Below are 12,692 nucleotides of genomic sequence, written 5' to 3'. Positions count from 1 at the left end.
TATATATGTATATATATATGTATATATATATATGTATATATATATATGTATATATATATATGTATATATATATATGTATATATATATATGTATATATATATATGTATATATATATATATATATGTATATATATATATATGTATATATATATATATATGTATATATATATATATATGTATATATATATATATATATATATATATATATGAAATTTATTGCTGTGAGTACAGAATGAATTTACATATTGTTTCCGCTAGGAAGACATCCTCTGAAGATGAAGAGAGATCCGACCAGCTTCGTCAGAATTCATATATGGCCTGAGTTTTAATACCAATAAGAATGGAAAAAATCGTTGCAGATGAAGGGGAGTATGATTAGAAGGGGGGAAGTGAGAGGGGGGGGCTTTGGAATTTAAAGTAATAGAAGTGTATATAATGAGAGGGGGGTTATTAAATATTAATTATGTGTTTATGTTAATAGACGCTTTGAAGGATATTAGTTCTGTTGTGTATATTTAGGGTTAAAATTTTGAAGTGGAGAAAACAAATCTATCTAAGAATAAGAAATAGAGGCGAGACCAGGACGAAAACAAAAAAGTTTGGTTGAAATAAATGTAGGCGATGGGGTGGGGGAGAGATTAAGCAGATAATTAATGTTGTAAGTAGCGGTTCGTAATTATATTAATATATCACCAATGGCAACTGGTTGCAAAGTCAGCATAGGTCGGCATGGTGTGGTGAGAGGAGGAAGAACAGGTTGCATACGGGGTTTAAAGTGATAGTGAGAGTGGTAGGCGGGAGGGGGGAATTTGAATAATATTTTTTTATTTTTTATTCATTTTTTGAATTGTCGGACGCTAGGGTTGGAAGAAGAAAAGAAAGGAAAATAGAAGGAGAAATTAAGGAATTATACGTTACAGGTTTATTTTGACATTATAAAAATAGTTAAGAATAGCAGTAAATTAAGCAAATAATAAAAAATATGTAAGATAATGTTTATGATAAGTAAATGGTTTAAGGGATAGTGGAAAAAATAACCAACTAATAAATACTAAGAAAGACTAATAATAAACAGATGGGGGGAGGTTATGAATCAATAAATAGTAAAATGTACATAATAATGTAACAAATAGCTAGTCGGTTAAAATGTAAATATTAATATTATTAAGTAATAGTAAGATTGAAATTAATGGGGGAAAATATACATAAATATACGTACATACACACACTGGCACATACATACACACATATACATACATACATACACACATCAATGGGAGAAAAACACATGCATATATATATACATACACACACACACACACACACATATATATATATATATATATATATATATATATATATATATATATATATATATATATATAAGCTCCGGATAAAAAAATAATGATTAAAGAGAGAATTAGTGAGAGGTAAATATAAAAAAGAAAAAATATAATATGTAGATGGTAAATTAAATAATTAGTTAAATAATGTAGATGATAAATCAAATAATTAGTTGTTAACAAGTAAATAATAAACAGAAGAGCAAGTTATAGGATACAGATTATGATAAAGACGTAAGTAAAACATTAGCAATCAAAACCTAGCAATCAAATTAGCCAATAAGAAACTCTGAGTGATATGCAAACGTGTGGTAGGACCACGGGGTCATAGTATTCATGTTAGGGACTGATACTTAAGGGGCTTAGGGGGTAAAGTTAGGAGGGGTTTGGAACGTATGGTGGGGAGGGGGGTTGAGGTAAATTTTTGGTGGGAGAAAAAGGCTTTGTAGGGAAGTCAATGTGGAAGCCGATTTATAGAGAAGTGAGATGTAAAATGCGGTGTGTTAATTAAAGCCACTGCTTGTGTGGTGTTATGAGGGGGAAGGAGGGTTAAGATGTGATTAGGGTTGGGATTTAGGTTTTAAATAATGAAATGAGGAGTGAGTTAAGCAAAGAGATATACAGTTAACAAGTGGTGAGGATAAATTAGTGGGGGTTCTGTGACGGTTTTTTTTTTAAAGTGTATGGGATATATACAGTCCCGGTTGTTAGTAGGGGGGTGTAATTAAGGATCAAGGGATGTATGCGGTTCCTATAATTGGGCAATTACGTCATTGGTATGCAAACGGTATATTATTTTATTTTAGGGGTTGGTTATAGATATTGTTAGAAGGGTGAGAAGTTACTTAAGAGGTGGGATGTATAATGTTTGTAATTAAGTGAGGTGTCGGTTTTTATTAAAAAGTTTGTCTCTATCTCTAAAATTAGTAATCAGTAATTTTTCAGTTAAGCATCAGTAACATGGGGAGTTTAGTGATTTACAGGTACTAGATCTGTTCAGGATTTCCCAGCTAATAATTGGGGTGAGGTTGTTACGGGTAAGTAGAAGATAGTGGTTATTTAGTGAAGTACTATTTGGGTTTGGGGGGTTATTTAGGGAGCATTTATGTACTCTAAATCTGTCTTTGAACGCAGTGCTTGAGAGGCCAATGTAGATTATTTTGTGGGTGTGTGTGTCTTCAGCGGGAGCAGTTACTTTCTAAACTACATTAGTTGAGAGACAATTTTGTTGGAGCGGACATTGGGCTTTCTTAAGGCAGTTACAATTATTTTGAATATCATTATTATAGTTGTGGTTATTTAGTATTTTATTATTGTGTTTTTTATTTTATTTTATTTTCTAGATTAGTTGTGCAACTGTAGGTAAGTTTCATAGTGTTCTTCTTAAAAAATGTATGCAGGATATTGTTAGTGAGGATGTGATGGTTAAGAAGCATGAAGAATTTTTTACCTAATTTAGTTTTTATCATATCATTATAGGGAGGGTTAAACTAGATGACTTTGCGGGATCTGTTATTCTTATTTGTATTACTAGGTGTATTAGGGTCCAAGTATGTGATATTCGTGTTTGGGTATCCAGATTTCTTTAAAGCGATTTCAAAGAAGGGTTTGTGTAGGTTAAAAATGCTGGGATTAGATGAGTTTGTGCTAAACCTTTTTTCTATTGATTTAGGGATATGTTTAATAATGTGTTAGGGGTTGTTGGATATAGGGTGTATATATAGGGGGTATGTATTATTTTTGGTGTATGGTTCGTAGGTATTATTAGGGAGGTTAAAGGTAACATCTAGAAAATTTACTATTTTTAAGTTGGAAGTCACTTCGATATGTAGGTCCATATTTTTCAATTCCCTGATGATGTTCTTTTTAATGCCTTCACACTTTGGGCCGTTGGAGTTTTCAACAATGATGATGTCATCATTTCTGTAAAGTCCCACGTTGTTGTTGGGGATAAACTTTGTGAGATTGTATAGGATGAAAAGGCCTACTAAATCAGTGGCCACGCTAAATCAAGGGCACCCATCGCAAGGTCGAAGGAGGTGGGTTGGTCTGTTTTAGTCCATTGAGAGTCTTGGCTTAGTAAGACAGTTTTAAGGCATTTCATAATGATGTCGGTTTCGAATGGCTGAATATCGGAGAAGGTAGAAGCAAAATCCAAGACAATGTCAAAAAGGCGTTTGGAAATAGACGGGTAGTAATTAATTATGTGGAATTGGATGAATGCAGCATTATTCCTGTTAGGGATCCTTTTTAACCAATTAATAGCATCCTCAGCGTTAAGTCACTGGCTTAGGTTGAATTTGTTTTTAATTCGTTTATTCATTTTTTCAGGAATTATCTTGCTGATTCTGCCAATTTCAGGTCTGGTGGGGTTGATAAGCATGGTTTGTGGTCTGGTACTGAATTTTTCTTTATGGTCTTTGATTCGGATGTATGCATCTTAAGTATCTAGCTTAGCTACTCTGTTGCTTAAGTTTAGAGTATATGTGATAACTTTGCTCTCTATATGTATGTCTTTCATCATGTCGATATTTGATTTGTTGTATGTTGAGGTGATATTATCATTTAAAAGTTTTAGGTATTTTTGTTTGTAGACTTTGTAGAACTTTTGTGATTTATCAGCTTATTATGTGTATATATAAATATATACACATATAAAGCTGAACGTCTGTGTGTGCGTCTGGTCACTATTAGGCTCCTATATGGTTGACTATAATAGAAAACTGATCACATATAATGATAGAAGATGTATGGAGACACAGGAAAGGGTATGTTTTATCTGGCATAATGATGATCCATCAAAATTGCGGGTACTGCTTTCGCCCCTGGTCCACAAAGTATGGAAATAAAAAATTTAAAAACTTAAAAAAAAAACCTTTACAGGTGTTTTGATATAGATGTACATAATAATATTTGATAAGTATGTTTAACTTAAATAAGGGTGGTATAATAAAATTGTTGGGTCTACGTTCGCACCTGGCATCCATAGCATGGAAATAGGCACAACTTTTATAAAGACTTTTCCTATCTATCTGCGTAAGTATACTTTGATAATTATGTTTCAAAATATGGTATAATAAAATTGTGGGGTGTTCCTTCGCACCTGACCTCCATAGAATGGAAATATGTCACAACGTTTAACAAGGTTTTTTAATATAGATCCACAGAATATTGTGATAAGTGTTTCAGTGTGAACAGGTATGGTATAAATATGGGGTTTATCTATTTTATTTTTACTTTCATCATATCTTGCTTTGATTTTGATACCCCCAAATTCGAAGCTATCTCTTTACAATCCTTCCTTTTCATAATCTATCATACTTTCATGAATCAGAGTTCATTTTCTGTAGGCTGTTTTTGAATTCAGTTAACGACGGATACTTTTGCTAGTAAATATATATATATATATATATATATATGTGTGTGTGTGTGTGTGTGTGTGTGTGTGTGTGTGTGTGTGTGTGTGTGAGCGCCTGTATAGAAGAGCAGTTCTCGTTTCTTTCAATTTTTACTTCTAAGAAACTATTTTCATCGAGCAAAGACCCATATAAAAGGGTCCACATGCAATGCAATAATTTGCGCATCCTCGCGCCGCTCTGCATTCATCAGTCCTGGAGGAGATACAGTTTGAAAATATGGAGAAAGACTGACAGATAGACCGACAGATAAACTCAGTGTTATAAATAAATATTTGTGGGTATATTTCGGCAGCTTCGTAGCATAGCGTGACATATTTTTATCTTGTGAATATACCTCACAAACTCAGGCCATATGACATGATGCCCCATCACTGTGTAGAATATATGCAACAGCTAAATAATAGCCTGAAGTGTATTCAATTTCTAGTTTTACAATTAATACTACATTATCACAGGATTATTTTCTCATGTCGTAGTACAGATCTGGAGATCTCATCTTTTAATAAAAATGTTATATTATGATCGCATGCAGCGATATAAAATTAAATTCGATGCATCTATTCAGTCTCACAACACAATGGATACCCACTGTAATAGTAGCTGCGTGTGTAATTGTGAGGCAAAGATTGCGCAACCTCCAACCACACCTCTCCTTAATAGGCACTTGCTTGATTCCAGTGGCAAGGAGTGCTAGACGACTGGAAACAATGCCGAGATAAGTGGAGAATAAATACAGCACCTGGAATAAACAAAGGGTCACCCATTTTAGTTCTGACCAAATTAAAGTTGCTTAACTTTAGTAATCTGACGAAAACGGTGTGTCCCTACTGCTTTACTATAATGCTAATTTTGCTAGTATGCATTGTATTATTTACAAGCGTATTCGATCTTTAATATTTTAAGCCCGCAATTTGTTTAGGAATAAATTTTAAGTTTTTTTTTTTTATTATTTGAAAATAGTATTGCACATGCTTACATATTTTCTAAGGAGATGATTAATCGGAAATATCCGTTTTTAGGGCATTTGCCAAAAGTCGGACTTCACACCTTCGCCGGTTGTAGCTTCCAACTATGCTAAAAAGTGTTGCCTTTCTATAGTGATCCAACAAGAACGCAAGCCCTACGAGGTCTATTAACAGCAGTTGTTTTAGCTGAAGCCTATTCATCTAAATACGATGTTTAATGTAGTTTATGCATATATCTACATAGCATGCGGTACCCGGCGTTGTCTGGTAGTAAAATACGCTTAAATATGATAAATTAATTGATATTGATTTCGTTTTTTTTTTTTTTTATTATAGACTCAATTCTCTATCGATTATTTCATATTATATTGTGGCCAATACTTATATATAAAAGACATTCAGTCTCTGTGTGAAATAGTTCGTTCCCTGTGGAATCCAGAACGTGTGGGCTGGAACTTTACACAAAAATATTTTATGCGACAGGGAGTGTTCTTAGATAGGTTATTGATGGGAATACATTTAATATTTATCAATCATCGTAAATCGATAATCGAAAAAATCCGAAAAAATCGACAAATATGCACTTTCGCCGATTTCGATGTCAATAAATATATGGCGTGGAACAGTTGTTGGTCATAATTGAATTCCGGGCAACATCGAGTTTCCTTGCTAGTTGATAATGCACGTTTTATTGGCATTCAACCTGATGTCAGGTATCAGGAGTTCAACTTTAAGGTAGGTATGTAGGGTACAAATGCACATGCGGTCGCCAGTCAGCATATACATCCCGGTGGAGCGAGATAACATAGTGAACGTAGTATTTTCAAGTGGTCACCCTGTTTGTACTGTGACATTCAACTTCGCTTTACTTCAGTTATTTGACAAAAAATTCTGTGTCTCTAAGAGGTAGCTGAACAGCTACTTATATAAGAATCTAAATATCTATAAATGTGAAGGTGTCTGTGTGTCTGGCTGTGTGTATGTCTGTGTGTGTACATTTCCCTACGCAATGACTCTGTCAATTTTCAGCCTAATGGCTCGAAATATAATATACAGGGTACTGAGATTTGGGAAAATCTATGGGATCGGGTTTCGGCCAGGAATTTGGCGATTAAGGTGTCAAAGTTCAAACGATTTGACCCTTGAGCACTCTACCAAACTCCTCCAATAAGTTTGAGTTTAAAACACTTGAAATTTTAGATATAGGTTCCTTGGATATGGATCTAACTTAATAACTTGATTGGAGCCCAAAACAATAAATTTTAAGGGGACAAAATAGGGGTCAAAGTTTAAAAAATTGGCCGCTTTTTTTTTTGCTCAACATACATCTCCACATACCCGGGCAACGTCAGGCACCCATGCTAGTAGTTTTATAAATTACTTTAATCCAATTGTGTGTCTTTGTAAGAGAAAGTAAATCCATTAAAAAAATATCCGATTTCAGCCGGAGGTTATTCAATAAAACTAATATGATTTTTCCCAAATAAAAATAGGTGTAAAGAAATCCGTATCGAAATATGTTGTTTTATTAGATAGTTGATATTAGAAACTTTAAAAAGGAAAAAATTTGAACACCTCTACTATTATATGAAAGGAATTTTGTCTGAGTGTCTGATTCGTTCCCTATTGACTCTCAAACGGCTTGACCGATGTTTAAAAATCACACGCAGATGTACTTCATATCACCGGCAGTGTTTTTAGATAGATTGTGTGTCGGAATGTCTTCGATAAGTATCGTTAATCGAAAAAATCAGATAGCACAAGTAACACGCGATTTCGACTCAAATTAACGCCTTATGCGACCTAGAATCACAAGTGCTTTTGAGAAGTTTTATAACCGTACAAGCAGAAAGATGCAGCATATAAAATCAACAGTAGGCAATAAGATTCAAGCATGATACTTAACTTTTACATTTAAATTTAAATTCAAACCATCATATAAAAATTATTTTATAAAGTTAACAGTAGCTTGTCTTCAAAGCAATGTAAATTAAAATGTATTGTGGACTTGGTCACTTTGGAGGGTGAATGTGAAGCTCTTTTCCAGTGCATTGATTGGTCCCAAACTAGAGCAGGCAATTATTCGATTTGATTGAGAAAACGGCAATTTTACCGATTTCGCTGACAATAAAATATAGGAGGGGGAAACATTCGTTGATCCTCATTCAATCCCGGGCAACGTTGGGCCTCCCTGCTATTATATTTTTTTAAAGTTAAACATGCATGGTCCCCGATAGTGCACAGTGAACGAGGAATATAAAAAATGACTAAGTTTGGCATTTGCCCCCCACATTTAGCTCCCAAAGTCCCCAGAGGACGTCAAGTCCTGGTGAAAATGAACAAACAGTGTAGTTTTAGGCCTTAACATGTGTAAATTTGAGTTCTGCACCATGCAAAAAAAAAAAGAAGAAATGACTAAGTCCATCATTTGCTTCCTCCCTACGTAGGCCCAAAAGTCCCTAAGGCCTTAACATATTTAAATTTGAGTTCAACTCCATGGAAAACTGCTAAATAGACATACACGGAAAATTTGGGACAAATATGGTAAAATAGTCCCAAATATGGAGTGTTTTTCTTAGCCCTAAAAGCGCCCCTGGGGCACACCCAAGAGTTATCGCGAAGTATGGACAAACAAAATTATACAGAAATCAGTCAGTTACAACTTTTCAGAAAGTTTTTTAAAAATTCAAGACATAATTTTTTTTTAATAAGCACAAAATTGTCAATTTAGCAATTTTAACCCGAAAGGAACCCTTAGGGTGGCAACCGGAGTTTTACCGGAAAATCCGTTCTGTTACTTTTTTCCCCATATCAAGTTTAATGTTTGTGCAAAATTGAGAAAAGTGCGGACAGAGGAACGGACAAGGGTGAATTTACAGGCCCACCCTCCATTTGTCGATGGATCGAAAACTATACAAGATTGAAAGTTGTGTGTTCATGTGCTCAATACTTTATTATTTTTGTGTATATACTTAATCGAGCCTTTATGCAAGAAGTAGGCAGCGAAGTTTATGGATATTAAAATGTTGGTGTTAATTTTGGTCAGAATAAAGTTGTCTGTAAGTGTATACTTACCTTTAAAGTGTCATAGAGCGGTACTAGCTTACCTTCAGTATCAATTAATGAACTGGTCCAAATACTTTAAATATCTCTCTTCCAGAGTTAAAAAAAAAAAAATATAAAATAAGTGCACAAATGCAGGTCTTGCCTAGAACAAAAATGAACAAGATGTCTATAATGTATTTCATGGCGTTTCTAATTCTGAAGATCTTAACTAAAAATATCGCATGTGCAAACAAGGCGGCTAGCGATTCCGAAACTAATGGCGCCACTGAGGTAACCACATCTAACTATGTTGCTACACCTGAAACAAGACCGGAATTCACCTCTCGCACCAACACTTCTAAATCCTTGCCGACATCTATATTTAATAACCCTTACATTTTTGCGGGTATCCTCGTCATCGTCACCGAAGTATTATTCTTCTTTTCAATTGTAGCTTCACTTCTGAGAGCCAAGTATTTTCCTCAGACATTCCCACCTGGACATAGAAATGAAACCGACGAAAATGCTAATTACCAAATGGAGTACAAAGATCAATCCAGCCAGACTGATTTTACTTCTATGAAGTATTTTTGATAATGTCAGATGTACAACTGATTTCGTGAGATATTCTGGATTGGAACTGAATTATTTGGAGAACTTTCAGTTTTAACGTTGACGTTCACCTCTTGGATATTATCTTCTCGTGAATAGTTTAAGATGCTATTCACTCTAGTTATAGTCTTCCACTACTACTCAGATTCTCGAGTAGCGTCATGTAGATATTGGCATTTAACTTCCTCAACTTTATCTTGTAAACTGTTTTGATACACTTTTGTTTTAAAGCATCCTGTTCACTCATCTAATATAGCGATACATCAAGAAACAATTAACGCCCGCCATTTTTTTTAATCGCTATCTTTAGAATGTCCATCTAAAACCTGCTTATGAGTTTCAAGTTCCTGGAAACGAATTTCCTCTATTGGAGTAAAGTAATTCTCTAAAACTACAAAAATTAACTGCTGAGTAAACTAGCAATTCACTCTTGGCACTCCTATATTTTCCATGCTTAGTTTTTAGATAATTCTAGTTTAAATTGTCTGCTTTGCTGTGTATTCATGTAGGAACGTAATGGCTTGATGCAGCTGCTCTGCTGGAACTAACGATATAGACATTGTTTTATCATAAACTTACAAAAGATAAGTTAAAACACGAATTAACCTTCTCTGCATAAGTACCAATTTAATATACGTTGTCCTAATCCGCGTGACAATATGCCAAAATTTACAGTGGGTCAATTGTTAGATCAAGGAGTTTTTTTCTTAATATCTACCCAATATCGACTGGTTTGATAAAGTTTGTAATTTTGTTTAAACTTTTTACAATAACGTTTTTAGTCCTTATTAAAACCCTGTATGATTTTAACTTTTAAAGCTCATTTTCTTTCTGAACACGTGACCACTAATATCGATTAGAAACTGGAGGCTAAATTTTGTAAAATATACTTTTTTTTTATTTAGAAGCATTTTCTTTCCTCCACCGCAGTATATATTTATATAGGATTGCAAAAATATCGTACGATCTTAAACTCTTAGTACGATACTGCTAAATTATTCGTACAAAGCACTTTGTGCAGTTGAATAAAACTATTTTAATATCCGCGTATATTGCAGATTGTTCATCGAAATACGGACCGACATTTCGAAAAAACCGTTGAAGTTGTAATTTGGTTAGTTCTCTTATCCTTAATTTACTAGGACTTCCCGGCGTTGCCTAGGATCACAAAACTAACCCGAAGAAATAGATTTCGGATGAATAGTTAACCATAAATGGTACAAAAATAGCACATTAAAAATTATGAGTTTAGTTTATATTCTAAATATTCACGATCCAGACTTGTTTCTTCCACTCAAATCTTCGGTTATATTGTGGATACCTTCGGTCATCACTTGTATTAACTCTTTCTGTGGTCTATCTCGCTTTCTTCTTAATCTTCCTGGAACTCTGGTCTATGGGGTTCAAGAACGGCGAATGTCGAAATCGGTGGAGTATGCTACACCCTGCTAGCTAATCTTGAGTTTGGCTTGGTCTATACGTGCGCTATCCATGATTACTATGGCCTGGTTAGGTAAAATAGATTCCAAGTCGACCAGAGACTGAATGTTTCAAAATTTATACTACCAGTATACACCTTGTAGTACACTTCTCTGGAAACAGCTTGCAATAAACTTAGGTTTCTTCCTGTAATGGGGCACTGTTGCCACCGGGCCTCTTCTAGGTAGTGCACTTCTCTTTTGCCTCGTGAAATGCAGGTTGAACCTTGATTTGTCTAAGTATATTAATCGCGTGCCTAGGGGCAGTATGAATTATACTCCCCGGCGTATTCAAACTAGTCCCACTGTCCGTCTGATTCTTATTCTAGCGGTATGAGCTGGGTTTTTATTTTATTTTATTTTTTTTTTTTTTTACCGTAAGCCTCTGCTGTTTAGGTGACGGGTGATGGTACTCGCGTATAAATTCATGAACCGGTTAAGTAAATGGTTTCTTCAGTTAATTGTATTCTATTCCCTTTCTCGTCGGTGATAGTTGTCTTACACCGCTACACTCTTCAGTTCGGCCGGTTGCCTGTCCCAATATACCATTGCCTTCAGTGCCAAGAGTAGCAGTAGTGTGCTATTTTGTTGTGCCTTATGACGCTTGATGCGGTATTCTTGGATTTCCTCAAGCGTCTGGCAATCTGAAAATGGCCCCCGTGTTACACAATATGACGCTTTCGAGCATGAGGTGTAGGCCCTGTGCTAGATTTTGATGCGGCCTGAGTCTCTATTAATGCAGTCGGATTCTCTACCCACAATTTGGTTACTTTGCCTCGTTGGTGACTTGGTAATCGGGTACGTTGAAAATTTTAAATTGATGTGAATAATTTCTTTATTCAAAATTGAGAAATATCTTATTTTAAATTTCAGAAGATATACTAATATTACGTGTGTAAATACTTTGCAAAAGTTCGGTCTATATTTCAATGAACTGTAAAGCATATGCAAATCTGTTAAAATTAAAATAATTCAGTATCTTCGCGTTTTTTGTACAAATTTTGCAATATTGTACGAACGATTTTGTAATCGTTTACAAATCCAGTGTCTACCCTCAGTTAATTTAACACCTTCTGTATGAATTCTGGTAATTTAAATCTTTTTTTCTTCTGAAAATTTTTCCTATCGTTTGTTTCGTTTTGAAACGGTTGTGGGCGTTTCTATCAGGAGTCAATCACTGAAATGCATGGAATATTGCAACGCAGATAACCAGAATTGCGTAAATTCAAGCTTTTTTTTTTTTTTTGCCCTTTTCAAGCAATGTATTTCCCCCATTTTTATTTACAGTTAAGTTAAATAACATAAAAACCATTGTTCTTATACGAGCTTGAATTTGTTTCGGATATATTATACATAAAAACATACTAGCATAATTTGCATGAATTTTATGCAAATATTTTAACCTAACAGGAACGTACATATTGGATTATCTAGTCGTAATACTAGAAAAAAAACTGGGGAAGCGCTTCATCGTGTCAATGATTTCCATCGTTCTGAGAACTGTTTTTGGACATTTCATTAGTCTGAAACTTGCTTTTCCGAAGTACTTGATTGAACGAATCACTTGGGTTTAGTATAAATAGCCCCGTCAATATAGAGGAATTTTTATAGAATTTTTGTAATTCTAATTCAGATTTAGATGTGATCTGAACTCCCTTTCTGAGCGGATAAATCTAAACTATTTTCTCATTCATAAATTTTACACGAACCAGTTACGCCTTAATGCAAGCAATGCATCATTAGAAATGCTAAGAAATCAACATGTGTTAAGCGAAATCACAACGTTTTGGATCTTGGTTACATAATCAAATAAGGTTTTCTACAGAACTAG

This window comes from Euprymna scolopes, chromosome 12 (assembly GCF_053919585.1).
Source record: "Euprymna scolopes isolate OS-2025 chromosome 12, ASM5391958v1, whole genome shotgun sequence".
NCBI lineage: Eukaryota > Metazoa > Mollusca > Cephalopoda > Sepiida > Sepiolidae > Euprymna > Euprymna scolopes.
Note: the sequence above shows the minus strand (reverse complement) of the source record.